At 36.5% G+C, this 27,930-nt stretch overlaps 1 protein-coding gene across 1 annotated transcript in view; it reads left to right on the top strand.

Moving 5' to 3' along the window:
- Window positions 1–423: 423 nt before the first annotated feature.
- LOC134755963 (leucine-rich repeat-containing protein 15) overlaps window positions 424–27,930 on the top strand; it is a 42,341-nt gene continuing 14,834 nt past the window's right edge. Inside the window, exon 1 of the mRNA XM_063692677.1 lies at window positions 424–561. The gene's annotated coding sequence lies outside the window, so the exon portion shown is untranslated. The remainder of the gene's footprint in view (window positions 562–27,930) is intronic.

The raw sequence follows: 27,930 nt of genomic DNA, 5'->3' as shown, positions 1-27,930 counted from the left end.
ATTATATCGTCAAGTTGTTGATTCCAATTAGTCAACCATTTTACAAGTGTATTTGTTTAGTAAGTAGTCATAAAAGTGTTTTCCTTTGTATTTTGTGTCTCTCAGGTATTTTCCATTTAAATGAGTCATCTTTACCAACCTTTGCTAAATCATTTTCATTGTAACTCTAAATAGGTGTTTCACTATTCATTTTTATCATTGTATACGAGATGATAGCGTTTTGCAGCATTTTGGAGACGAACAGCAAACACGAGACTTTGTTTGAGGCACCGTACCGATGATGTAGGTTGCTGCGCTCTACCACAGGTAACCGCGAAACTGGTAGAAATAATGCTAGCTCTTTCAGCGTGGGCGGAGCGGGTGCGGTCACGAAAGGGACGGAGTTGTTGGGGTTCGCGTCACCGAACAAACAAGGCTTTAGCCTTCCGAGTCTGTGAGTAGCATTCGACGAGACGGAACGGGCCGGCGCCATTGCTCTCGTATCCACAAACGTGACTGTGTCTACTTTTCGCTTGTTGTGCCATCGATCGTGCTAAAACATCATTACTGCGCAGTGTTAAGGTAAGGGAACAGTTTTTATTATTTTCGTGGATTTAAAAAGTGCGAAGAAACCGTTTTGTGAGGTGAAGCTTTCACGTATATTTATGCAAAGAATTTACCGAGGGCGGTGCGTGCATATAGGTATGTACTTAAGCCGGAGGCTCCGAGCCGACGCAACGCGGCGCTGCCTTCGCCAGCGCCCGCGCACCTATACAACTCTATACATTATACGTATATACAGAATGTGACATTTTTGGTAAATAACGACAGAGTTAGTGAAGTGTAAATGTGACTTTGTGCTCTTTGTTTGTGTTGTCGAGTGCTTATAAATATTCGTGGTCAGTGTCTTTGTGTTTTAAACGTATTGTTTTGGGATTGAGAGCGTTTTCTTCGAAGTGCCTTATCTGTTGAAAGTGTATTTGTCGCCGTCTTGCAACATATACCTAACCAATAAGCCTTAATCGCTGGTCACGTCTTAGCAATGTTTTTATTACCTACCTACATAGCTACCTTGATTCATTTGATTCTCATTTTGCATTCTGAGTCTATAAAACCTATAATTATTCATTAAAAACTAATCAGTAGTTTATTTATAAGCAGCATTAAAGTAACGATATTTAAATGCGCATACCTAAGATCATCACATGATCAATGATTTATGTACTAACCTAGGTATCTTAGATTATTAAGCCATTTAAAAGGAATGCTAAGAGGTAAACCACGTAACGAAATTGCGGCGTTTCAAAAGTACCGTTACTGTTAGAGGTACCTAGAAGTACCTATACCTTATACTTGTAACGAACAGTAAAATGACTCATAACCGATAAATAATAACTATAGCTTTACCAGTACGTAGCGCCATAGCGCAAAGTTACTTGTGTTATCCGACTCTACATTGTACAATTTTATTCTATGCCTATTCAGTGACAACGTACAAAGACATTTACATTAGGCTATTATTGCGTAACATACGTTTACCTAGATAAATAAATGCAGGTACCATTCGGTCTTATCTGTTTGCAGTGTGCGCTTCCAAAGCAAATCGTCACATGATCACATGTCATTTATAAGCGCATTCGTAAATTTTAAAAAATCACTGTCGCCAGTAACTTAAGAATGTTAACCTACAAAATGTCTTCCCGAGCGAAATTCAAACGGCATTAAAAGCTTCTCAAATATCTGTTGTCAAGTCGATAGAATTTAAAATTAAAGTTGCGTAAGCGTTACTTCGATTTGTCTGCTGACGACATAAGGTGTAGTGTTGCATGTAGGTGTGAAGAAGATGCGGCCTTTTGGCAGTCGTGGAAGTGACGGTCGACTGTCAAGGCCCACCGCCGTCTACACCTCACTGACCATTTTCAAAGCCTTAATTGATGATTGATGGAGCGAAGCTTCCTCCAAAGATCCCATTTAAATTTCGTTGTCACTCAACATCGCCTAAAGAATTTGGGACCCCATTTATGCGGTCCGGAAAAGCACAAAATACACGTAACCTTAAACATATGGGGTACTTACTGCACGCTCTATTAGGTAGCTTAGTTTCTTTGAAGATCTTGACTCTAAATTGGTCTTTGTTTAGAATATAACCATAAATCAACGTAAATGTCGCTCTGTCTCTCCTTGTTCGAGAATCATTGTGAAATAAATGGACGATTGTAACGCAAAGTATTTGTCAGAAGTCTGTATTGTTCTGAGATCCGATTTTTTCAACAGTCCTCTTTTGTTTACCCAAGGTGGGTTCAGACCGCTCGTGGAAAGGCATTTCCTTCTTTACTAATTATTTTGCGTTTAATCATTATTTAACGCTTTCGGTTACAAAAAAAACTTTCAATGACAAAAAAAAGTTTCTTATGAGTAGACCAACATATCAACCAGCCCAAAACGTCTACTGCTAGTCAAGTACCAATCAGTGGAAAATATGAAACATCTTACATCTTTTGCTGAAAGCAACTTGCGTATAAAATAAATCTATTTTTAAACGCCTGCAATCTAGCCTAGCCTCAATAACTACTCGTAAATCATTCGTTCCTCTATTGAATTGATTCCATTCATGTATCCGTCTCGCTCTAGCATTAATCTCGGTTATTCTATAGCTCGTTCCGCTTTACCATTCCCGTTTGCATTTACCATGTGCCCCTATACCACTTCTCCGAGCCAAAATGTTGTATCTCTAATCGAATTTCATAATAGCATATGCCATTTTGGCTCAAGACGACAACATACAAACATCTAGCCATCGAACTCCCCCGATAATATCAAACACTTAATTCATTCTACTCAACCATATCTACGAGATCTGATCCATTCTAATGCTTTTGCTAATCCTGGCTTAAAAGGATTTAGGATCTTAAGTAAAATTTCCTAAAAGTTTAGTTTCTGTAAGATTTACGGTGAAACTTCGGAATGGTAATTAAAGAGCGTGGTATTTCTTATCCATTCTGTTTGATAGGTAATTTAATTCCCCAGTTATTCTATGCTTGATTGACCTATATAATTGAAATGACATTGTGCGATTGTGGTCGCAATAAGAATGTTACGTCATAGTCATAGCCTCCTGTAAATACTAATCTGTTGACGGATTACAAGACACAATCAATTGGCGAAATTAGGTGCGTCGGCTGTTGCTAAGCAGCAAAAACGATGAATACAGAGCCCATCGCGAAACGATGCCCTGCAAAAACTAGCTTCATTTACCGTAGCGTAGGCAAGCAGCCATATCGGACAAAAAACGCAATTATATTAAAATAAGCGTAATTATTTAAGTCTACAACGTAAATGCCTAAATGGCATTTAGTCCAGATGCGATCCCTTCGGAAAAACGTTCATGCCTATATGACTTCAGTTAATATTGCTCGCAATTTGGACATCGTATTAAACGAAGCAAATTAAAAGTAATTGTATCAATCAGGAGCCAAAGACATTCGTATTTTGCCATGAAAATTGGCCTGTTGAATGAAATGTATTAAGGAATATTACCTATATAAGAGCACTTTATTGAAAGCAGGTATGCTAAGTGGTAATCGAACGGAAATAGCTGGACTAAAATATCGAATCACGCGCAGGAACAGGCTAATGGTGCAAAATGCGGCTCCTAAGGGCAGGAATGGGCGGACATTATTCTGAGAACCGCAAGGAGCATTCCAGGCATTCTGCAGCGCCGGCGCAGGTCGGCAAACCTTTATTCTGCCCAACTAAAGCTAAAAGGCACTAAACAATATAGGTATCTCATAAACATTTGGTACCTTTTCAATTTGTACAGAGAATAATAAGCGCAATTACTTTGGTGGAATAATTTCAAAAAATTGTCAATTTGTGTAATAATGTACTTATTTATTTATTAGATTAATTTTGGGCACCACAATAGTAGTTGTTTTCACTGGAGAAAAGTCATCTCTATATGCTATCAGAATCAATCTTACACCAGTCCTGTACTATCACCCCGATAGCACCCTGGAAAAATATTTTTCTAGGCTTTTTGCTTGTATACTGACCGTTTCCAGCCACAATATAGCATACCTAGTCAACTTTAGTATGTAACGAATATTTTATTTGACTTAACCGGACTAAAAGATACCTAGCTATTACAATGAAATTAAAAATCTGGTATCGTTTCTTAATTGAATAGATTAACATTATTAAGCGACGTCGTGACTGTTATTGTATAGGCGGTATGGGTCTCGTATGTAAACGCCTGACTTTAATGCGATACAATGTAGCTGTTGTCACTTGGTAAACGGCGGCGTAGGTCATCCACCAAACATTACGTAAGCTCTAAATAAAACCTTGCTAACATATTACCTGGTACGTATTGTATCGACTACGACTATGTTGAATTAAAATATATTTATAGATGCGGTATAATTATAACGAATGGTTTTTTTAGTTTAAAAAATCAATGTGTATAAAAATAGTTTTGTTAATGGGTATATAAAATTTGATTATTTTTAAACGTAGCTGTTTAAAACTAATACTAAGGAAAGAAAATTACAAAATTAGACATTACCCCTATTGCAAAAAAATAAGTACACCTGCAAAACCAGCGTAGCTAGAATTTATGGTATTATAAATAAATATATTTAAATATCGTGAAATGTCTAAAAATATAACATAGCACAATCGGATTAAGTTTAACCTCGAAATCCTTCCAAAGATATGGAATGGGGTATGTATGTTAATTAAAGGTCTCTTTTTCATGTCCACACTATTTGACATTTGGGGACCTCGAGGAATCGCAGCCATCTTGGAAAATGTGTACCATCCTGGAGAAATTTGCGTTTTACTCTAAATATACGTTCTCTATGAAAATACGGTGTAAGGCAACATTAAAGCTTATTAAATTCTACACAAAAAAGTCCTAGATATCTTTGCGGAAAAAATACATCTTATTATAGAAAATAATAGCTGAATCCAGATTTAGCGCTTAAACCCTTTCAGGGGATATTCTCTTAATAGGAAAGTTGTAGGAATATGAATTCCACTTTTGTCTATACATTTGTACACGTAATACCCCAATATCAACATTTTACTCGACTGCGACTTAAACAGAAAGTAGGGTTATGGGTTTAAATACTGATAATCAGTACACCCTGTAGCTCAGGATACTGGACGGATTTTTTAAAATGAGGTATCGCCGGTATCGGTAGATTCCTCTTGCCCTTCACAACCTGTTTACACTTGTTTTATTACAGAAAAATCAATACAGCCGCCTTGAGAGGATGCCGAATATTAAATCATATTTTTACTTCTAGCGCCTAAATTATTGAGTGGATTTTAATGAAATAGACATCAGTAGATCCATAATTGGTACACGAGTGCTATGCAATACAATTTTACTAAAATAAATGCAGGAAAAATATTAAGGACTTAAAAATGGGACTGCAAAAACAGATTTTAAGTCTTAAATGGGGTTTAAACAATAGTGACAGTAATGAAATTCGACACCTACAATTTCAGGGATCCCTGTTTGCGTGTCATAAAATTACAGCTTCGGGGACCACGGGGATTTTAAAAAATCCGTCCAGTATCCTGAGCTACAGGGTGTACTGATTATCAGTATTTAAACCCATAACCCTACTTTCTGTTTAAGTCGCAGTCGAGTAAAATGTTGATATTGGGGTATTACGTGTACAAATGTATAGACAATAGTGGAATTCATATTCCTACAAGTTACCTATTAAGAGAATATCCCCTGAAAGGGTATAAGCGCTTAATCTGGATTCAGCTATTATTTTCTATAATAAGATGTATTTTTTCCGCAATGACATCTAGAACTTTTTTGTGTAGAATTTAATAAGCTTTAATGGTGCCTTACACCATATTTTCATAGAGAACGTATATTTAGAGTAAAACGCAAATTTCTCCAGGATGGTACACATTTTTCAAGACGGCTGCGATTCCTCGAGGTCCCCAAATGTCAAATAGTGTGGACATGAAAAAGAGACCTTTAATTAACATACATACCAAATTTCATATCTTTGGAAGGATTTCGAGGTTAGACTTAATCCGATTGTGCTATAAGTAGTTTAGGACAAATACATAATTAAAGATGGTCAAGTGGGGACCCGAAAAAATATCAATACTAAACACATATATGGACAGTCAATCAACGAAGGGTTGGATAGGGACGCAGATTATGATCGTAGGTACTGTTCCGCAATAATTATTATTATTATGTTAATCTTATAACAAACATTCAATCTGAACACACTGAAATGTTTTATATACCCAATTAACAGACCAGATTTTAAAAAAAACACCATTCAAGCCTAATCGCCTGTTTAAAGTCCTAAAAATTCTGCATAAGAAAAAAATATTAAAAGATGATCGGGGATTGCAGAGGTTGCTGGTTCAAGTCCTGCCGGAAGCGTAATTTTTTCAATTTTTCCTTTAACATAAAAATTTCAAAAAGATGCTGTGGTCATTTTTGCCGTAAAATATCTAAGAATGCCCTTTATAAGGTTGAATGTGTACTCAAAGTCAAAACATTAAAGCTTTACAGAAATGTTAACATACACGTAACAGCCATCTAACGTGTAATTTGTCAACAAAATTAAACAATTCTTTGCTTACTTTCACACCAATAATAGATACACGGTGCACGGATGAACATGTAATTTTGCATAAACACGAGAAAGCTTTATCATGTAATGTTGTCGTCCCTAGAAAACTTCTACAAACCGTTTTTGATTTTGGTATTTACTTCTCAAAATATTGCATTTCTTTTAGAGACATTTTCTATGAAGCGTCTTCAGTCGTTAAATGCATTTGCCGTGATTTCGTTAAAATTCAACGCAATTTCCTTTCGACTGAGACCGGAGAAGAGAACGACGAGTTCCTGGCCCGGGAAAATTGTATTTTGTAAGTGCTTCCGCTAAAATAACTGCTAGGAAATATTTTTTATCTGCTTATACCTAATAAATTTAGGTTACATAGGAAATAAGTCGGAGCGTTTATGATTACCCGCCGTTTTATTTATTACATGTTTGTCTTGTATACATATTTGCATATTGACTATACTTATACTCCTATATATAGGTACGATTAATATTTTTTCATCACACTTGCTCGAAAAATATCTTATTTCATGCAGGTGTACTGAAGGACAAAGGCCTATATTGTTCCCGCGGGAGTTATGGATTCTGAAAAAACAAAGCTATAGCTCACTCGTGAGTTATAGGCGTTATAGCTTTTTATTTTTATTATGTCACTAATTCATACAAACCAAGTAGGTATAAATGAGTTTTACTATAGTTTTACTTTGAAAATACTGACGTTTATAAATTATTATTTTTTTGTTAATGCTTTAAAATATTTAATTTGATTAATTTAAGAGCCGTTTCAAGTATTTTTACACAATTTTCAATTGTGGCTGAATGCCGATGGGTCTTTGCCTTCGAGGCCTAAAAATTTCAAAATGGCGGACGAATGTTTGAAATGTCACCGTATTTAAGAATGATTTCCCTTAAAATTTAGTTTTTTTCGCAAGTGTGATGAAAAACATTGTGTGTAACTCCGGGGGTCAGAATAATGTTACTCGAGTAGTATATAGACTCGTACAACATTTCACTTACCCCCCACGTTGTACAATGTCCCCGAATACGTTTGTCCCCGTTACACTACCGTTACTGCGAAAATCATTCTTGCATATTCCAGGCATTTTCGATTTTCGCAGTAGGCCCTAAGTTGAGGTTTAAATAACCTAACCTAACCTAACATGTCGCTACTCTTTCACTTAAAAAAATTTAAATGTTAAACTGTCTTGAAATATAAGACCGAAATTCGGGTATCTACAACTTTCTAAAGTTAAAACGAGTCACGCTATTAAAATGCTACTCCTTAAATCTTAATCTGAACTAACCGTAGAGCCGTAAAAGCGTAGATAACAAGCAATATCACTGGCATCACTGCTTAATTAAACAATTTGAACAGCCAATCAAACGATGGGCTGATGACAACAAATAAATGATAAATTTTATTACGAATGTTTCATTAATCTTAATCTTCTTGGAGGTGATACTTGTATCTAAAACAACTACTAAAAAAATATTATTGTTACGCATACAACTTACTTAATACATATAGGATATAGACAACATAGGGTAATTTTCTAATGTCCGCTGTAATGTAAATTTAACTCAAAAAGTGATTGTGTAGTATGTAGGTCATACTAAACATCGTTTACTACGACGCCAATCCCGAAATAGCAAAAAAAATAATCAGCTGTTTCATACGAGTACATTTCGATGAATCACATCTCGATGATTTCTATAGAACAGCTGATTATTTGTTTGCGATTTTGGTGTTGGGTGGACGGGGTGAACCCATAAAAAAGTTGTACGCCTCTCAGAATATGGGTGGACACAACGAAATAATCTTAATACTATATCATACTAGCTCACGACAGTTTAATTATCACAGTAAATGAATAAAATCCCAATCCATACCACAGAAATGTCATTCTAAACAATAACCGGGCAAGTCAAAGCTTCACGGGATACGAAAACATCACGGGACATTTCGTTCTCATCTTACATCACAATACAATACAAATGTTCTTTATTGCTCACCAATATCAAAAGAAACACGACTTACATAGGCGGTCTTATCACTAAAGAGCGATCTCTTCCTAACACCTTATAGACACACATATGCACTAAGACATTATAATGAATATACTGTAACATACTTATAATATAGTGGCTCTACATAGTATTTTTAATTTTCGATTGCATTTGTCGATAAACGATTATCATTTTAGCTACGGCAGTAGAGATGGGCTATTCAGTGAACGTATGTGAGCTCTCCATCTACAGATCTCGTTACACTGGTTTAACCTAGAACTTAACTTACCTGCAATCTCGTAATCCATGGGAAAATACACAACCAGGTAGCATAAGGGACGGGATGCAATTCCTAAAGTAATGAAACAGGCATTTCCGGAGACACGGAATGTGCACATTTCTGTTAATCCCGCATAGTCGGACGGTATTTTCCGCTGGCAAGTTTATGAATATAAACCTCTACATGACATTTTTAACAATTTCATTGACTCAGATAGCTATCCGTATTCCCAGAGATTATTTGCTGCTGTGTTTTGAATTCATTATCCTCCGGTTTATCGATAACCTCAATCAGCGATATCTTGATAACGCTGAATTATCAACACGACACTAACCTCAGTACAGACTGTTTCCTTGTGTTATGAATCAAATAAGTAAATTTTTTTGAGCATTCAACTCATTCAAGTCATATTGTTAACAATAAACTAACCTAAAACAGACAGCTTGAGCAACATGTTATACCACATTTATATTAATAAATTAGTCGCAAATTATGTCTATTTTGACCTTTCTGCTAATTAAAAGTAATCAACGGTTCAATATTAATAAAGGCCATACAAGGTTATCAGTACCTATAACTTTGGTTAGGATTACCAGGATTGACTGCTACATTGCACTAAACACAACAAGGAATAGGTATTTTGTACCAGCTAAAGTCAGATAAAACCAGGTAAGTATTTAAATGTCCATATACGTATTTAAAGGTAGTAGAAACTATTGATACCTATCAATGTCCCCCCGTTTGGAATAGTGCTCCAGTTATACCATACCTTATAAAGTAGCGACCAATTACAACTTTGCCTTCTTGCCGCACTGGTCTTATTACATACTCGCTTAGTTTGCCTATAATTAGTTTAGGTATTAGAATATCCTGTCAACAACTAAGAAAAACAGCAATATGTAATGGAGTAAGACACCAATAAAAATTTGGAGCGGACGCTTACTGTTCAATAAATTAACCGCGCGCCGCGCGTCGCAACTTATCGCTATGGAATGTGTAGTTTAAACAATGAAACCTATAAAAACAAGATATTTTGATCCCCTGAGCGTTGAGAGTATTGTTTGATAGTTAGATAAGACTCAGGTTACCTCTCAATACCTACCTACATTGGGCTAATTAATTTTAAATGCTCTCATTTGATCAGGTTTTATTAAGGATAAAACATAAGTATGTAGGATGATGGTAAACATAAGTATGGGATGTATATAAATGTGCACTTAAAATCGACACATTAGCAAGCAGTAGTTAACAAATCATCGACCTAAATTGCATTTTCATGGAAAATGGGTCCAAATAAATCTCTGTACCTATTTGACGTAATTAATTAGCAACGTAACTTGCAGCTAATTACGATGGGTCGTGAACTCGGAATTTATAAAAAAATCCGGACAAGTGCTAGTCGGACTCGCCCACCGAGGGTTCCGTACTTTTTAGTATTTGTTGTTATAGCGACAACAGAAACACATCATCTATGAAAATTTCAACTGTCTAACTATCACGTTTCATGACATACGGCCTGGTATCCAGACGGACAGAGGAGTCTTAGTAATAGGGTCCCGTTTTTACCCTTTGGGTACGGAACCCTAAAAAAGTGTCCAATGTATATCATGAAATCGGTTCGTGAAGTGAAACTTAGAGCTTTGGAAACCAGGCTAGCATTGTAGTATCCTGTTACGTTAAAGATCCGCTAAATCGTTGCCCAACTTCGAGGCATTTTATTTATTTTCTTTCGCTCTGCGTCACCGCCCCGTCATGCATTCCCCGTCTAACTAAAGGAAGTGATCACGTGAGAAATTAAACCGAATACTTTGAACCGGGGCAAAAACACTTCCGACTGAACTTGGATGAGGTGTCGCTTGTGTTATGTAACCACATTTTGTGATTGTTGTCGAGACGTTTCCAAGAATCTTCACAGTACTGCAGTCATGCTTAACGGATTTGATGACAATTGAAACGTTTGAACTATGTATTGTGAAATATAGGAAACACTGAGTCGGGATTCGTTAAGAGCTCTCAAGTTTTCTAAATACTTAAGTAGGTACAAATTGATGTTTTTGTTGTGATCACTTAAAATTCTAGTATAATGATTTCCATTTGTCAATATCGGAAACAGCACGCACGTTCCCTTGACCGTGTCTGACTTTTAAATTAATGCACCAGCGGAAACACGCGTCTACAGTCTAAATAGTGCAAACAAAGGACCACAATATGATGGCGGTTTACAGGCAAACGACCGGAGTTACCCCAAATCGGCCGTATGCATCATTGTTTAACTACTCTAAAATTAGAGACCGAAAACGAACTAGAATTTGTAAATTATGTGCAGGAATTATTGGTCCCGGATACCGTATCCATAAATACGAATTACTCAGAAGTATTACTTATTGAGGTCTTTGTTGTGGGCGCTTGCTTCATTTAATAAGGAAGAACTAGCTACGGGTAGGTTAGTACTACAAACACATTCATGGGTGTTCAGGCGATGTATTCCCTTTACTCGCGCAAACGCAGGTGAGTCAAGAACTCGAGAAAACCAGTAGAATATGACCCTGAGATCCGTAACATCTTTATGAAAGAATTTACACTGGTTTTCCCATGCCTTCTCACCGACCCAGCGCGATTGGAGTGATACGCCACCGCTCTCGCTGCATTTATTCTACGACCATTTCTAAGAGACCTTTTAAAGCTTTACATCCCATTGATAAATAGACTCGCGTAACCTGGCGGCGTTGTTTTGTGGGTGTGTGTTTTTATTTCTGTGCGCGTCGGTGGCAATAAGTAATAAGGTAAACATTAAGTAAGTTGTGGAGGCGGCCTGACTAGTTTTAGTTTGTCGATATTCTCTAGCTTCAAATAATGAATGTAGCCGATTTTATCAAAATTATATCATGTAATACCTGCTGACTGACGTTACCTACAACAGTTAAGTATAATATTAGTGTTTTATTTCCTATTCTTTGGATTAGCTACTGACAGGCAGTATAGGTATAGGACTCTATTCCTATTTTACTTTTCCGGTAATTTGTTTTGTTTGCAATCATGGTTTCGATTTCGATTTAACTCATCAATTTACAATTTTTTTCAGTAAACACTTAGTAATTGGATATTGTTGACAGTCGGTGTTAAGTACTCAACACTTAAGTAACTGCAGATAAGAGTCAAGTAACGGGAACCATTCCCATGGCTCTCGAAATTATCGACCAAACGTTCAACGGTAATTTGCTTTTTTCTTCTGCCTCGTTCAAATCGAATTGATTAAGTTTTATTTGAACTAGTTAGTTTTACTTTTATTCCATTTAGGATACCTAATCGAAATTGGAATTTAAGGAGGCGAAGGGGTTTATTTGTTTAACCTTTTGACCGCCAAAGACGGTAAATCACGTCGTCGACATTTTGTGCCACTCACGCCGCCGACGTCATTTGCCGTCCAAACTTAATTTATCAAAGACTTTAATAAATAACTATATTTCTTTGTTTGTATTTGCATTATTTTATTTTGCCCTTCTACTTTATTGTATAACTTTATTACAATTCAACTATGAATAGAAGGTTAAAAAAAAACAACATTATGTTATAATACGACTTACCCAGTAAATAGCATAGCTAGGCACGCCAAAAACGGCACTTGACGTCGCCTAGTGATGTGACCGAGTCATGGAGGAATAATATTATTATATGAAAGTAACAATCTCCTAATAGAAATCGTTTCGCGCAGTTCCGACAAACACGCTAGCGCCATCAATAATAGATATGGCTTAATCCCATACATTTTGTAATAGGAGTTGTTTTTGCTAAAATAACTGCTATTTGTGCTGTTACGGTACTTGTTTTCGTGCTTAATTTAAACAACTTGGTTTGAAAGATGGTACTGACCTTTTGTGATAATGTAACCCCTTATGCATTTATTTTATTGTAACGATACTGCAGTTTGCTAATTAGTAGGTAATAATAATCGACAACGGGTTTGCACATCTCTGAGTAACGCGCGCTTATCAGTGTTCCGTGCGCCCATGACGGCACTTCACGTCCGATGCCTGACGTCACCACCAAGTAGTGATGTGGCATTATTGAGAGATTTGAGTGGAAGTTACAAGTACATTTTGGTAGGTACAAGGTTTTTAGTAGAGCTAAAAGCCAGAATTATCTAATATTATATTGTAAAACACCTGTGTAGTGGTTCTTCTAATCTAAGTATGTCAAAAACGAAATCAGTGAAAATATCGATATCCTGTTTTGTAATCACTATTGTTCTCTAAGGTTTTATTTTGCTTCATTGCGGTGTCACGTCGAGTTACGTCAATGCTTGGCGTTCAAAAGGTTAATGGTGATGTACACACAGCTGAAAAAGTGCATACCCACTTAATTAAAGGAATTCATTCATTAAGTTGGTACCTAAAGTACCTACTTATGCACTTTGGTAGCTCGCTGTACACATCAAATGATCGGGCATAGAAAAAGTAAAATTAAAATACAAATCAAACTGTGGAAAAATATTTTCCATAATGAAAATGAGGACTACGTTTGTATGGATTGCAGAATCGATCGTCCCCTATCCTCTTAAAATGTAGCATCTAGTTAATCGCTTATAATTCCAGTAAACTTCAAGCTAGTTCTCAGAAAAGCGGGTTTATCTATACATATAATAAAGCGGAAGAGGGTCGAACGTCTGTACATGGAAGATATTCGAAAAAAAATTGGCTGGGGATACTTAGAATCGATAACAGAACACATTCCAACAGTTTTTAGAATTTTTGTCTGTTTATCTGTTTATCTGTTTATCTGTTTGTCTGTTTATCTGTTTGTCTGTTTATTTGACCGCGCAACTAATGGAAACGGCTGAACGGATTTTGATGCAAACTTTACTAATCTGTCGAAAAAATCCACGGCCAGGTTATAGGCTATAAAAATTTGAGAAATTTTACCCCTAAGGGGGTTAAAAAGGGGATGAAAGTTTGTATGGGGTTCAAGATTTATTTTAAGCTAGCAATTTGAAACTTCGTAAGAAGATATATTATTGAAATACAAGAAAACTAATTTCAGCGTTTTTGAAAATTCATCCCCTAAGGAGGTGAAATAGAGGTTGAAAGTTTGTACGGAGATCAAATAATAATAATGACCGATTTTTATTTTGTGTGCGTTACTTGAAACTTTGTATAATGGGCATATTATTATAATACAGGAAAAGTGATTTTAGCGTTTTCAAGAATTCGTCCCCTAACAGGGTTAAAAGGGGGTTGAAAGTTTGAATCCATTACAAATGCTTTGAAACTTCTTAGAAAGGTATGATAGACGATTACAAAAAAACTAATTTTGACGTTTTTGGAAATTTAACCCTTCAGGGGGTTGAAAAGGGGATGAAAGTTTGTCTTGGGGTGCAAATTTTATTTTAAGCTAGGAACTTAAAACTGCAAAACGTTATTATATTAAAAAGCAAGAAAATTACTATCAGCGTTTTTAAAAATTCATCCCCCATGGTGGTAAAAAAGGGGTTAAAAACTTTATCTTGATAACTATATCATTTTAGCTACTAGGCCAAGTTAGGTATCGTTTTTGTATAAATCGGGTATGCCGAATTCATTTATGCTATCAAAATGACACCATTCCCGAGTGAAAACACAAAAAATATGAAAAAACTTTTTTTAATTTCTCTTTACGCTTAAACCGCTAAACCGATTTAGATAAAATTTGGTATAGAGATAGTTTGAGTCCCGTGGAAGAACATAGGGTAGTTTTTAACCAAACAAATGGAGACTGCGTTTGCATGGAGAAGCGGCCGTGCCCTTTCCTCTTAATAATGGTCACGAAGGTGGGTACTTTAAAAAAAACATTTTTCAGTAAATGTCAAACGATTAGGGACTTAAACGCGTTACCATGCCTTCCCGAAAAAAATAGAATCTTTCGCGAAAGTCTCGCAATGCATTGCGGCCACAAGGGGCACGGTCTCAGAAGTCTGAGAAAAACCACGGTGAGAGACTCAGTGGCGCTCTAGCCAGGCAGGTCGCTTCGCTTTCGGCTGAAACGGCAAGCCAGCGCGAGTTCGATTGTGATTCCAAATACATCGTACGTAATACATATGTAGGCGCAGATCCTGACAGAGTGTGGCGCCGGAGAAGCCGTGTTCATCCCGCGTATCCCCCTCATTCCGAGCAACTTCCCGTTCCGCTTCAAGCGCCTACAGGTCCCCGTGAGCGTCTGCTTCGCTATGACCATCAACAAGTCGTAGGGACAGATGCATTTCCCACTCCGAAAACAACAAAAAAAGGGGCAGACGCTGCCCGCCGCCGCGCTGTCATGCTTAGACTGATTTGACTGGAGGACCGATTTGGATGACATGGTTTTGATGGGAACACCCAAATATTCCGAAATACGTTTTCCCGATTTTTATAACCACGACTTTCATAATCCCGATTATTTATAAGTCCGAAATATCAAAATTACGACTTTTTAAAGCACGATGGAATAAAATCACGAATGTGCTATTTCCGAAAACTTTAAATCAGATTGTCACTTGACAGAAAGCTTAAAGTTCCGATTTTACACTTTTCCGAAATAATTTTTTTTTTCCGAATTCCTAAATTCCGAGAAATTATTGTCCGATCGGAAATAAAATAATTCGGTATTCAGAAATTCGGTTTTTTACAAGATCGGAAAAATGAAATCCGTGATATTCAAATGAAGACTCACGTTTTAGTAATTATTACGGGTACCTGTCGTGCTGTATCATGTTAAATTCGGCATAAAATATTTTTGGAATAAAAATTCGGCATAAATAAATTAGACAGAACTGCGAACCTGCGAACCCGAACTGTTGCTAGAAGTGGGTTAGGTTAGGTTAGAACTGCGACCCCCAAGAAAACGAACTGTTGCCAGAAGTGGGTTAGGTTAGGTTAGAATTGCGACCCCCAAGAAAACGAACTGTTGCCAGAAAAGTGGGTTAGGTTAGGTTAGAACTGCGACCCCCAAGAAAACGAACTGTTGCCAGGAAAAGTGGAAATTTAAAAATTGGGATATTTAAAATAGGAATCACGTTAATTCGGAATAAGGGCAATTCCGAATTCGTGATTTTGAAAATCGTAAATGTTAAATTCGGTGTTTGCCACCATCGGAATTGTTATAGTCGGAATTATGTAGTTCGGAATTTACAATATTCGGCTTTTTGGGTTTTCGGAAATATAAATCTTTGTGATTTTCATCATTCGTAATTATGACAGTAGGAATTTTGATGGGTCGAGCATTTAAAAATCGGAATGATAAAATTCGACATTCTAAAATTCGGAATAAAAAATTTCGGAATTATGTAGTGTACCCGATTTGCATAGGTACAGTCAAAGACGTAAAAATACAAAAATGGTACTATATCGTTCGATATACACCTACTACTCTATGCCGTTTAAATCACGTCAAAAATTTGAATAAGGGCAAAAAAAATATTCATTTTGGAGTGTAATTTTATTTAGTGGTAGCAAAGAGGATATAATATTATAGAGCGGTACTGTCATAGTAAATTTCGTAACCACAGTAAATTCACTGCCATCTATCGACACACTTTAAAACTAAAAATGAAGATTTATTAAAATACGATATAATGTATTTAAATATGGATAAATGATCTTTTTTATTTGCATTAATTATTTTTATTATTTTGACCCATGTTCTTTCACTGATATGCGTTAAAATTGTTAAATAATAACAAACGAAACCGTCAACGCCCGTGTATGTATACGAGAGTAGGCAAAAGGTAGTAGCGACATCTGATCGAGAATCAAATTTTCGTGATTTTCGAGGCACGTTTTTTCCTTAGACTGTATCCATCTATTACGGAGTTATATCTATCTTTGGTGGTAGGTACCTAATTGTAAAATATTTTAACTGGACTACAGTCCTCTAGCGTATCCATCTGTCAACTTTACTTTAAGTTCTGTCTCCAGGGGACAGGGAGATAAATTAGGGGTGAATTAGCCGCTTACTGACACAGACCGAATTCCACGCAGGCGAAGCCGCGGGCACAGCTAGTAATCGATAAATTCGCAAAAAAGAACAGCTAACTAAAAAAAATCGGACGATACAATCCATATTTTGTTAGTTACAAATATACTTAAATTACTATGTTAGTACCTAAACTAAGATGTTGGGTGGTCCAGTGCCTAATTAATGCACTGTCCCATCTCCCTGCCACGACGCGACGGCCAGGAGACTGTGGCGGCTGCCGCGCACCCTTCGGAGCGTCGCCGTCGCGGCGCATTTTAACAGACCTACTTATTACTAGAACCCTACACAGGTAATCAAACATACAGGTAATCGTTAGGCTCCTGCTATTATGGCTTATTAGTGGAATTCATAAGTAGGCTGTCAAGTAAAGGATGAGCAAGGAATATTAATAAAATATTATGTACCTGCTGGTGAGGGTGCCATACATGACCAATTAAGCAAACCATCTTTTTATTGACATAAATTGCGCTAATTGAGTAAGCCTACTAAATGAGTAAACATTGCGTACACTACTATATTTTCGTTTTTTTTATGTCATGTAACTACAATATTGAAGTTGTTAATTCTTAGCGTAAATAAATTTGGTAGCCTGACAATAATCCAATTGATGCGTTTTTATTTTTATTTTTTTATCTTGCTCCAGGCTCCTCGAAATAGCACATTCGTGATTTTATTCCATCGTATTTTAAAAAATCGTAATTTTGATATTTCGGACTTATAAAAAAATCGGGATTATGAAAATCGTGGTTATAAAAATCGGAAAAACATATGTCGGAATATTTGGGTGTTCCCGCAGGTACCTATCTAAGTCTTCTAGAAATTAGATTCGTAAAAAATAAAAATTGCTGTACCTCATATTTACGTCTCGAATTTGGACATAATGAAGCAATCAATGGAGTCGTATCGTCGTAGACAAGGTTATTAGTTGTTTGTTGAGACGATAAGCCTTGTGTTCAGATCAGACTAATTAATTGCCAAACCGTTATAACAGTGCTCTCCAATAACGTTAACTTAACCCTTAAATGCATATTGTTGCCAAATGTATACAAAGCATTGGACAGCTCACAGATTCAACAGAAAAAAGCTTAAACTAAATAAAAATATTGTTTCCAACCAAAAATAAAAAATCATGCATTTAAGGGTTAAGTTACGCAGAAGAATTCGAGCCTTAAGATTCTGAATTAAAACCAGTTAAGTCTCATAAAACTGGTTTTTAAATACTTCAGTATTTTTTAAACGTGTAAGAGAATTTTTGGAGTATTTTCTCTTTAAGTATCTAATCCTTGAATTCTATGTAGGCACTTAAAGATAACAAATCTTTAAAATTATTAACAATTACAAACAATTATTCTAGAAACTTCTTTAAAAAAATGCATCATTAGCTAATCAATAACTATTTTTTACAGTTCGAATGTCCCTCTGTCGCATTTGAGGACTAGGAGGCGTTTTTGAATTTCCATCGCTCGATTTCGCCACTCGAAAATCGGTTGAAAACAGCGAAGTAGTGTAGATCTATATTTTTGAACGAAATTAGGGAATGCTAAGCGGTTTTTATTTGTATGAAATTTCGGTGAAGAACCGGCTATTAACCGGTTTGCCATACAATTAAAAACCGGTTTGCATTCCCTAAACGGAATACACGAAATCGATCGGCCGAAATTCAAAAATCGGCCCCCAGGGCATACCGATGACTTGCCATCGCTTAAAATAAATTAATAGCACCTTTGATCACATTGAACATGAACATGAACACCAATCGAATAATAAAGAGGCAACGTGTTTCTACTAATCGCTGTAATTAATTACGAATATTATGTGATAAATCAGGAGTCCGCAATGTTTAGTTAGATGAGTCATTTATACATAACTAATTTATTATACAATATATATATATTTGTATACAATAATACATGTAGTCTAATTTAACTATATATGTGTAGTATATGTATTATATTATATTTTTATTGTTTTCTTTGTTTTGCACCACCCGATAACTACCGTTTCGTTCGCCATCTCTCTATCTGAAGGTTGGCTGGAAGAGATCGCTGTTTAGCGATAAGTCCGCCTGTTGTTACCTACCAATTTATATCTTTTCTCAATGTCTGTATCTTTTTTCATGTAGTGTGCACAATAAAGCATTTTATTATTATTATTTCTCTTTATTAATCTTTTTTCTTAAGTTAGTATTTTTATAATATGTATATAAAAGTAAAATATAAAACACTTACAAAACAATACAAAATACATATAAACACACTATAAAAAACCTAACCTAGGGTGCCGCCAGCAGCGAGGCAGGGCCCTAGCTGCCGGTGGTCAGGGCTGCAGAGAGAGGAACCGCCGGACTATCCGCGCCGTGTCCAAGATCACCGCCTTCTGCATCTGACCCTTGATCCAACCACCTAGCGAGAGTCTCTCAAGGTGTTGGTCGAGACTCTTCGCTATGAGACCGTTCGCCGAAACGACTATCGGGACAATGATCGTCAAATCAACATCCCACATGGCGGTTACCTCGTGAGCCAAGTCTAGGTACTTACTGGACTTGTCCTTCACGGCTTTCACGAGATTCTCATCATGGGGGTGTCGACGAGCACGGCCCGGCGTTGCGATCGATCTATTATCACAATGTCAGGCTTATTGGCTACAATAGTCCTGTCAGTGATGACAGATCGATCACAATAGAGCGTGGCACGACCATTCTCGAGAACTGGCACAGGACACAGGTAAATACTTGTAGTACGGTACTTCGCGGTCCACAAGGCCGTATAGAAGAGCAAGTTGCTGGTGAATAATCCTGGCTACGAGGTTATGTCTGTGCAAGTACTCGCCGTTAGCAAGATGAGAACAACCGGAAATGATATGCCTGAGTGACTCTCCGGGACGGCGGCATGCCCGACAAATGTCGACCGTACCGTCCTTCAGGATATATTTCCGATAGTTGTATATTATTATTATTATCTTGTTTTTCGTATTTTCTCGGCTTTCACCGGAGTACTGCTATGCACGGGCCTAGGCCAAGTGCATCTCAGGTAAGTGTAAATATGTATTATCTCCTCAATTTACGGTACATCAGGATGAGCGGTTCCTGTTCGTCGTGTGAGTCTCCGAGTTTGCGGTAAGTGGTTCAGTAGTCGACGCTATGGAAAGGTTTAAGGTTGCATGGGTAGCTGATAGTGAGGTTGGTCTGGTTGAAGCAGCAAGAGTTTCTTGGTCAGTTTGTAAGAATTTTCTTACAATGCGGCATGTATTGAGGATAACGGCCTTCTGAAGGAGATGGAATGTTTTGGGCGGTAATTTTAAGGTCCTTAAAGATTGATGTAGCTGTTTGGGTATTACACCTGTAGTGGATAAAACAAAATGTTATTAAGTTTTGTCGTTACATTAGTTTAAACCGCAATCAGTCATGTAATTTAGATTAGGTTTTTATATTTTCAATTCTACATTTACTTTTTTGCATAACCTTAATTCTTTAAAATTACAGTAAACTTAAACTACTATCTTATTGTAATTCTCGTCTGGTATGTGGACACAGTACTGTAGTATTTTATACTTCGCGAATGACGCCCGCTATATTTCACTCACAGCAATTTAAATATACCGCAGGCGCGCTAATTAGAAGGCATAATACAACACCTCATCATTTATTCAGGACACGATATCCGAAGATTTACACCTGTCGCCACATTACCTACTCATTGGCGCATTTTTTATTGTTGTTGGCGCCAATATTCAACCGTCCTTGACTGGAATTATTTTTTCATCACACTCGCCTAGTAGGTAAATGTAGAATTGCACGCAGGCTTAGCGGGAACTATAGAAAAAGCGTTTTCCCTAGGGAGTTATGCAGTTTCTAGTATTATAATTAACAGTTTTTTGTCTTTATATTTAATTTTTGTATCGCAAGTGTGATGAAAAACATTGTGTGTAACTCGGAGCGTAATAATATTGCAAACTCCAGTCTATAAATCGCGCCAGCAAGCCGTCGCGATTTAACTATACTCTCGTATGCAATATTTAACTTACGCCCCATCATGTTGCAGAATGTACTATTTTTTGAACTAGCAACACTCAACTTGTTTTCCTATGTCTGACCAACATATTATTATACTCATTGTGTCTGACGTAACCCGTGTAAACGTTTAAATGTTTCATTTACGAATTACACGAAGTATTTAATGAACATTAATTTTCACGGCGAGTTCAATTTTATTGTGAAACAACTTATGGTAGGTAGACAACGAAATTAATAACGATCATGTCATATAATGTTGCGCTCAAAATTACATTTTATTACAATACTAGCTTTTGCCCGCGACTTCGTCTGCGTGGAATTAGTAATTTGGGTACCTTAATTATTAAACAAATTTGCTTTTTAATCCATCCTTTTTCACCCCCAAATTGGTCCACACTATACATTTCCACCCCATTTTTTACACCCTTAAGGGATGATTTCGGAGATAATAGTTATTTGTTATACAAGGGTGCAAAGTTGTATTTTACCCGCGAGTGTGGAATTGAAACACGAGCAAGCGAAAGGATTCTATAGTTGAACCACGAGCGAAGCGAGTGGTTCTAAAATAGAATCCTGAGCGTAGCGAGTGTTTTAACACACGAGAAGTAAAATACATTTGCACCCGTGTGTAACACAAAACTTTTCCCCTCACTATAGCGAGGAAAGTGCAACATCCACAGGCGTTAGATCATCTTCATCAACTGGAATCACTCATTTTTTTACGATATTATAACAAAAAACTCGGAAATTCTGTACTTTTACGTGAGAAGTTTTTAAGTAAAATTTTTGTTGACAATGTTGACATTTCTGACGTATGAAATGTCAATGATGCGTTTTGAAATTGCATCGACTTGTGCGTTCAGAATTATATTTAACATAATTATTAAAAAACAAACGTTTATTATGGAATTTTCAGGTTTATGACTTAAAATCATTAAATAAAGCTAAATCAGGTATTTTTTATTAAATTCTCAAACCATTTATTTAATGATAATTAATATCGAACGAACCATTATTATGAGCGTTTTACGTTTTGTTATCTGTCAAGCTACTTAAACACGCTCCATACAAGGTCAAATTACTTTCCCCACTAGTGGATAAAATGCGTTTTTCCCCGCTTGTTTTAAAGGATAAAAGACGGCTTTCCGAGCTAGTGAGGGGAAAAAGTTATTCTATATTATTTCCCACAGCTCAAACTATCTCCATACCAAGTTTCATCTAAATCGGTTCAGCGGTTATTAATTCCCCATACAAATTTCCATCCCCATTTTCACCCCCTTGAGGGGTGAGTTCTGGGATAAAAAGTATCCTATGTCCTTCCCCGGGACTCAAACTATCTGTATACCAAATTTCAACTAAATCGGTTTAGCGGTTTAAGCGTGAAGAGGTAACACACAGACAGACAGACTTTCGCATTTATAATATTATAGTATATAGTATATAACTATATATAGTATTATAGTATATAGTATGGATATGGATGAATACTATTGAGATTTAATTTATAGGTGCGCATTAAAAAATCATTATTATTACTATTAGGTACATATATAATTACAGTATTCTAGAAATAACTTTAAACAAATGACAAAATTACTCTTTATATGCGAATGTAGCATTAGGCTATGTGCTAGAATACATTATAGTCGTCATTTTGCATTCGGTATTTCATTAAGAATTCATAACAATTCATCAAGCGTAACAGGCAATGGAATTTAATCTCTTTGATTATTTTACTAAGTTACTAACGTTTACCCGCGACCTCGTTAGTTTTAAATTAAAACAGTGAAATAAAAGTATATATGTACCTACATGTCCCTAACCTAACCTATCCTGATATTTTTCTAATGCACATAATAATATAAATTGTTTCTGCGGTTTAGGCGTAAACATATAATAAAAAATAAGCAAGCTGATTGAGTTACCAATGAATTTATAACTATGAAAAAAGTTAACCGTGAGTTGTATCAGTTGTATTGTACCTATGTACTTTTTCCTACCTTTCAATCAGCAAACAGGTCGACTCAAGGTCTTGAAAACAAACGATCCACAAAGGCACGGAAGAGAGCAAAGCCGCTGAAAGAAACAATTCTGTAGTTTGTTATGATGCTGTACGGGAAATAAGTCACGTTTCAGTTCGTTTGAACGAAATCTAACCATTGTTGAAACATAACAATTTTAGCTATAAAACTAAGTGAGTCATCCTCCGTGCTAATTGCAATTGATATTTTATATCGATTTTTGCACTTTGACAATATTAGCCAAGTATTTTTTTTACATAACAGGAATAAGCAATGTAATTCATGTACAGTTAGACTAAGATAAGTCTGCAACGATTTCGATAGCACACACAGTGCAAGTGTTGGCAATGTTGCAAATTTTGACGTACTTAAGTATAAATAACACTTGCACTGCGTGTGCTTTTAAAATCGTTGCAGACTTATCTTGGTCTTATTTGTCCTGACGTTTTTGACGTGACTTTTTTTTCTTGGTACCTGCACTTGGGCTCCATTACTCGCTTTTACGGTAGGTTTGTCACTCGATCAACCCTGCCCAAAACTAAATTACATCCAAAGATGGGACAGTCGATATTTTTCACCCACATTAAGTGATGAGATCCCTTCACTAATAGCTAGCCATACACGCACGGATTTGCCCGTCGGATCTGCCTGAAAGATGTGTCTGGCGGACACATCCGTCAATGTGTGGCGAGAAATAGACACAGATTTGTCCGCCGGATGCCCATCCGCTGCCCGTCTGTGTCTATTGGTTGCCACACATTGACGGATGTGTCCGCCAGACACATCTTTCAGGCAGATCCGACGGGCAAATCCGTGCGTGTATGGCTAGGTAATGGCGACGTTATAGTGAGTTGTGCAATCGGATCAATCAAGCGTAGGTATCGATTTTTTCAAAGAGAATACGAGACGTTACTTCTGAATCTTGTATAAAGATAATCATACTATGGTCGTTTTCCTCTTTATTTATGCATAGTTTCAAGAACTAGTGTGATATTATGTTACATCCTCATTTAAAGCAACAGACACCTACATCTCGCGATTTTTTCCCGACGTCATAGTCGGTACCCATAATTGCCACTATTGTGTTGGCCAGACAATGAGCAGACGTAGGTATTTTATCTACGTCATACCTGCATCTCGATACTTTTTACATGATTTTCCTAGAAGTTTTTCTAGCGTATGTATGGGATTATGTCAAATTTCTTGAGACGACCTACACCGTTTTACGGATTACATAGTCATTTGATTCGTCAGAGTTGTGAGTGACATTATATTAGATTCAAATTGCTTGCGAAATGCGAAGCCTAACCGCAGTCGGGCTTATAATTTATTCAGTTAGATTTTTGTTACCTATATTATTCTTGACTGACATTTTTATTAATTAGTTAACAAACGAATCGACAAGTAATTATTGTCAAGTGCTGTTGTCAAGCTAAAATAAGAGTTTTGAATGATTCACGGTTAGTTTCACTAGACTTATATTGACCGGGATATGGACCGTGATTATAACCTTTTGTATTGTTTTTGAGCTCCCGATATTTCGACACAGTTACATGTATCTTGTTCACGGGTGACTGAAGATAGCGGGTGGGTGTCAAAGTTGCGGGAATATCGGGAGCTCAAAAACAATACAAAAGGTAATCACGGTCCATATCCCGGTAAATATATAAATCACGCTAAAATAAACTCCATAAACGAGCGTGAAAGTCAACATTGGCAATTTCTTCAATGACATTTTCGTTAAATGTCTCCGCGATCAACGGTGTTGTCAGATGCTCTAATATTATGACTAAGCAAATTCATTAATTTCATTATACATGCATTTTGCTATGCATAGATGCGTATGCATTATTTATAGTGCATTCTCATATTTCACGTTTTACATTTAGCTGTAAAGAAATTTTATCAGCTTACGAAACACCTACTTTAATTTCCCTCGTAAACTCGCACGGGATAAAGACTGGACGAAAACACGACACCATTTCATGTGTTCACACTAGTCGTTTATAGGAGTTAGCAGTTAACCCACATATTCGCTAGACTGCATCATTTTACTACGTAATATCAATTATCGATGTATTGACGCTTTCATTTTCTTACATGCTTTGATTTTGTTACATTTTACTTTTTTGTTAATCCGTATGAAATGTGTTTTTGTTGATATTGGCAGCAGTCGGTATGTTTCTTCTATCGATATCAACAATAAAACATAGCGCACATTATAGAAGCCGCTGAAATAATCTTTCCTGGAAATGGATACGAATCCGTGAATTTACACCAATAGTACCACCTTTCAGGTTATTTTACGTGTGTGCTTCAATAAGGAATTTATTACAATTTGACCCAAGTGCCATAATTATTTGACCTAGAACTAAGAAAATTAGAGTTAACAAACGTTTACCTTTTTAATAAGAAGATTTAAAAGCAAGCGTTGGCCTTTCAATTCCACGGTCCCCTTTTTGAGTTTGGAGTCAGCTTATGCACCACTTTTCTATGAATCATGGAGTCTCTCACACTTTTACGCATAATCAAATATACATGTAGGTGATGTAGGTATGGGACACTTTGAATAGGTGTTAAAGTCGATCGCACAAAGCTGGCCCAGGCTATTATATAAGCAATTTACATTTCGGTCAAAAGTTCATCACTCATCAGACAAACTAGAGTTAGACCAAGATAAGTCTGCAACGATTTTAATAGCACACGCAGTGCAAGTGTTATTTATAAGTACGTCATAATTTCATAGAAGTTTAAAATAACATTTGCACTGCGTGTGCTATCGAAATTGTTGCAGACTTATAGTGGTCTAACTCTAATTCCACTGTCCCCAGCATCTGACCTATCCGATTTAGGTCAATATCCTGTTAGATTTATATGCCATGGTACACGATTTTATGCCCCACGGCCCACGGCATATCGATTCAAGGCCTTGGATTTATGGTGCCACGGCATTTGTAGACACAATGCCGCACACCTAAATAACCTATTTGTTAGGAATACAATGTAATGACGGTACGCTTTACAACTATTTATACCTGGTTTAGTTACAGGATGGTTTTCATTCATTTTATGTCAAAACTCGTGTCTTTTATCTTTTGTTTGGCTCATATTATAATATGTATAATTCACGTTAATGGTAGCCTAAGAATACATAAAGGTAGAAAGACTAGAAAGGGCTAGTTGAGTAGGTAGGTACCTAGGTAGGTATGCTTTAATAAAAAGTTCGAGTCTCTTAATAGTACTAATTAAATACAAATACAACAAATACAAATATTTATTCATACAACAGAGGACCTGAGAAACTGACAATCGTTTATAGAAAACCCCTTAGCATCTGACATCCCGATACATTTATATTTTTCGTTTGGTGTTTGTTTCGATATAAGTACGTTATCATTTAGGCCCCCCCCCCCCCCCCCCCCTCCTGGCCAGTCACTATTTGGGGTTAAAAAATTCCTGTATAATGTAGTTGGTCGACAAAGGTGCAGTTGTGCAATATGTTTGCAATGATAACATGGCATGTTATCATTTAGTTAAAAAGTTATCTGCGTTGTGCAGATTCATTTGACAAAATGTATCCTGGTCTCGTGATGTGTAGCGTTGTGACACTTTTTTTAATAATGAGTTGTATCTAGAGCAGTCCTAGCTTTAGACAGTGTTTTTCTTAGGCAGTAAACTTTATATTCTTAGACCTATACAAAACAAATGACACTTGAAAATTTATAGAAACACAAGACCTGTTTAACTATTCCCATTTATATTTGCTCAATAAACTTATGAAGTAAATGGGAGAAATTCTAATGCTCTCAAAGCGGAGTCAAAGAAAGCAGCGTCATAACCAGTTATATGTCCCAAGCCGGACTTTCCCGGCCGTGACGTCATCATACCACACGGCCTTTTTTTGAGATTTAAATAGACCGGACATGATTATAACCTATTGCCTAATTATAGGAGTGTATATATTTACAAAACGCTTTACTGAATTTATTTAGGTCGAATATATTGTTTTGACCGAACGCTAGAATATACTGAAAGTAACACGTTTTCAACATCACTTTACCGTAAGGTAAGCTAAGGAATAAATACATTATTTGTCATTAATCGATTCATTCATAGAGTCACGGAAATTAGCGCACCTGTCGCTGAGCCTTGTCACGATGACTTCTGTAGTTCTGTAATTTCACTAGTGCCCTGTAATGGCTGTAATGATGCAATGCATATACTTTTTGTACACAGAAATTATATTTAATTATCAGTTCATCGCGCCGTCACGGGTTTTTTGCGAGGAAAGGCGGGTCTCTGATCTGAGTCATGAAGACCTACAGCTATAAAGCTTGCTTTGTAAACGTTTAGCGCAAAAAATCTGAAGGTTAATGCGAAACTGACGTAAGAGCAAAGAGTTATCTAATACTCTTGAGGAGATTAGATGCCCGATTTTGAACTCGCACCGGAACTACATTAGTATTGTTTCTTAAGAAATTTTTCAACAAGATCCTACTTTCTGTAAATATGTTTCATCATAACAAAAGATATAGAAATTTTTAAAAACAGAGTACAGGTACTGTGTAGGTAGGTCCTGTAGGTATTCCTAGATTGATGAACTAGAAGATAATCATACCGCTGCACCGTAGATAACTGTTATTGATATCTTTTGTGATCTTTCAAATATAAATTAAAATTATGGACTCACGGTACTTTATGCTCTTAATCTAAAAATACCTAAAAATCTCATAAATAATTGTCTTGTATGTCTCTTCGTAAAAACGGGCCTTACGAACACTACGAGGTGGGCCAGTTCGTTGGTGCGCAAATGGCGTTTGTGCACATTTTCGTTGCTGCGCATCATGTTCACTCGGCATTAATATGAAATGAAAATGCCTATCCTTACCTTTGTAATCTTTGTAAATAAGTGGCTTTATTTCGCTGTAGGGTATTCTAATTACCATTTACATTACTCCAAATGCGCCTTTCATCAATTCAGAATAATGGCTGGGAGACTGATCCGTCTCGATTAGAGGAGCACTATTATTC

The sequence above is a fragment of the Cydia strobilella genome, chromosome 3, assembly GCF_947568885.1.
Source record: "Cydia strobilella chromosome 3, ilCydStro3.1, whole genome shotgun sequence".
Classification (NCBI taxonomy): domain Eukaryota; kingdom Metazoa; phylum Arthropoda; class Insecta; order Lepidoptera; family Tortricidae; genus Cydia; species Cydia strobilella.
The sequence above is the reverse complement of the archived record's forward strand: the minus strand, read 5'-3'. Positions and strand labels throughout refer to the sequence as shown.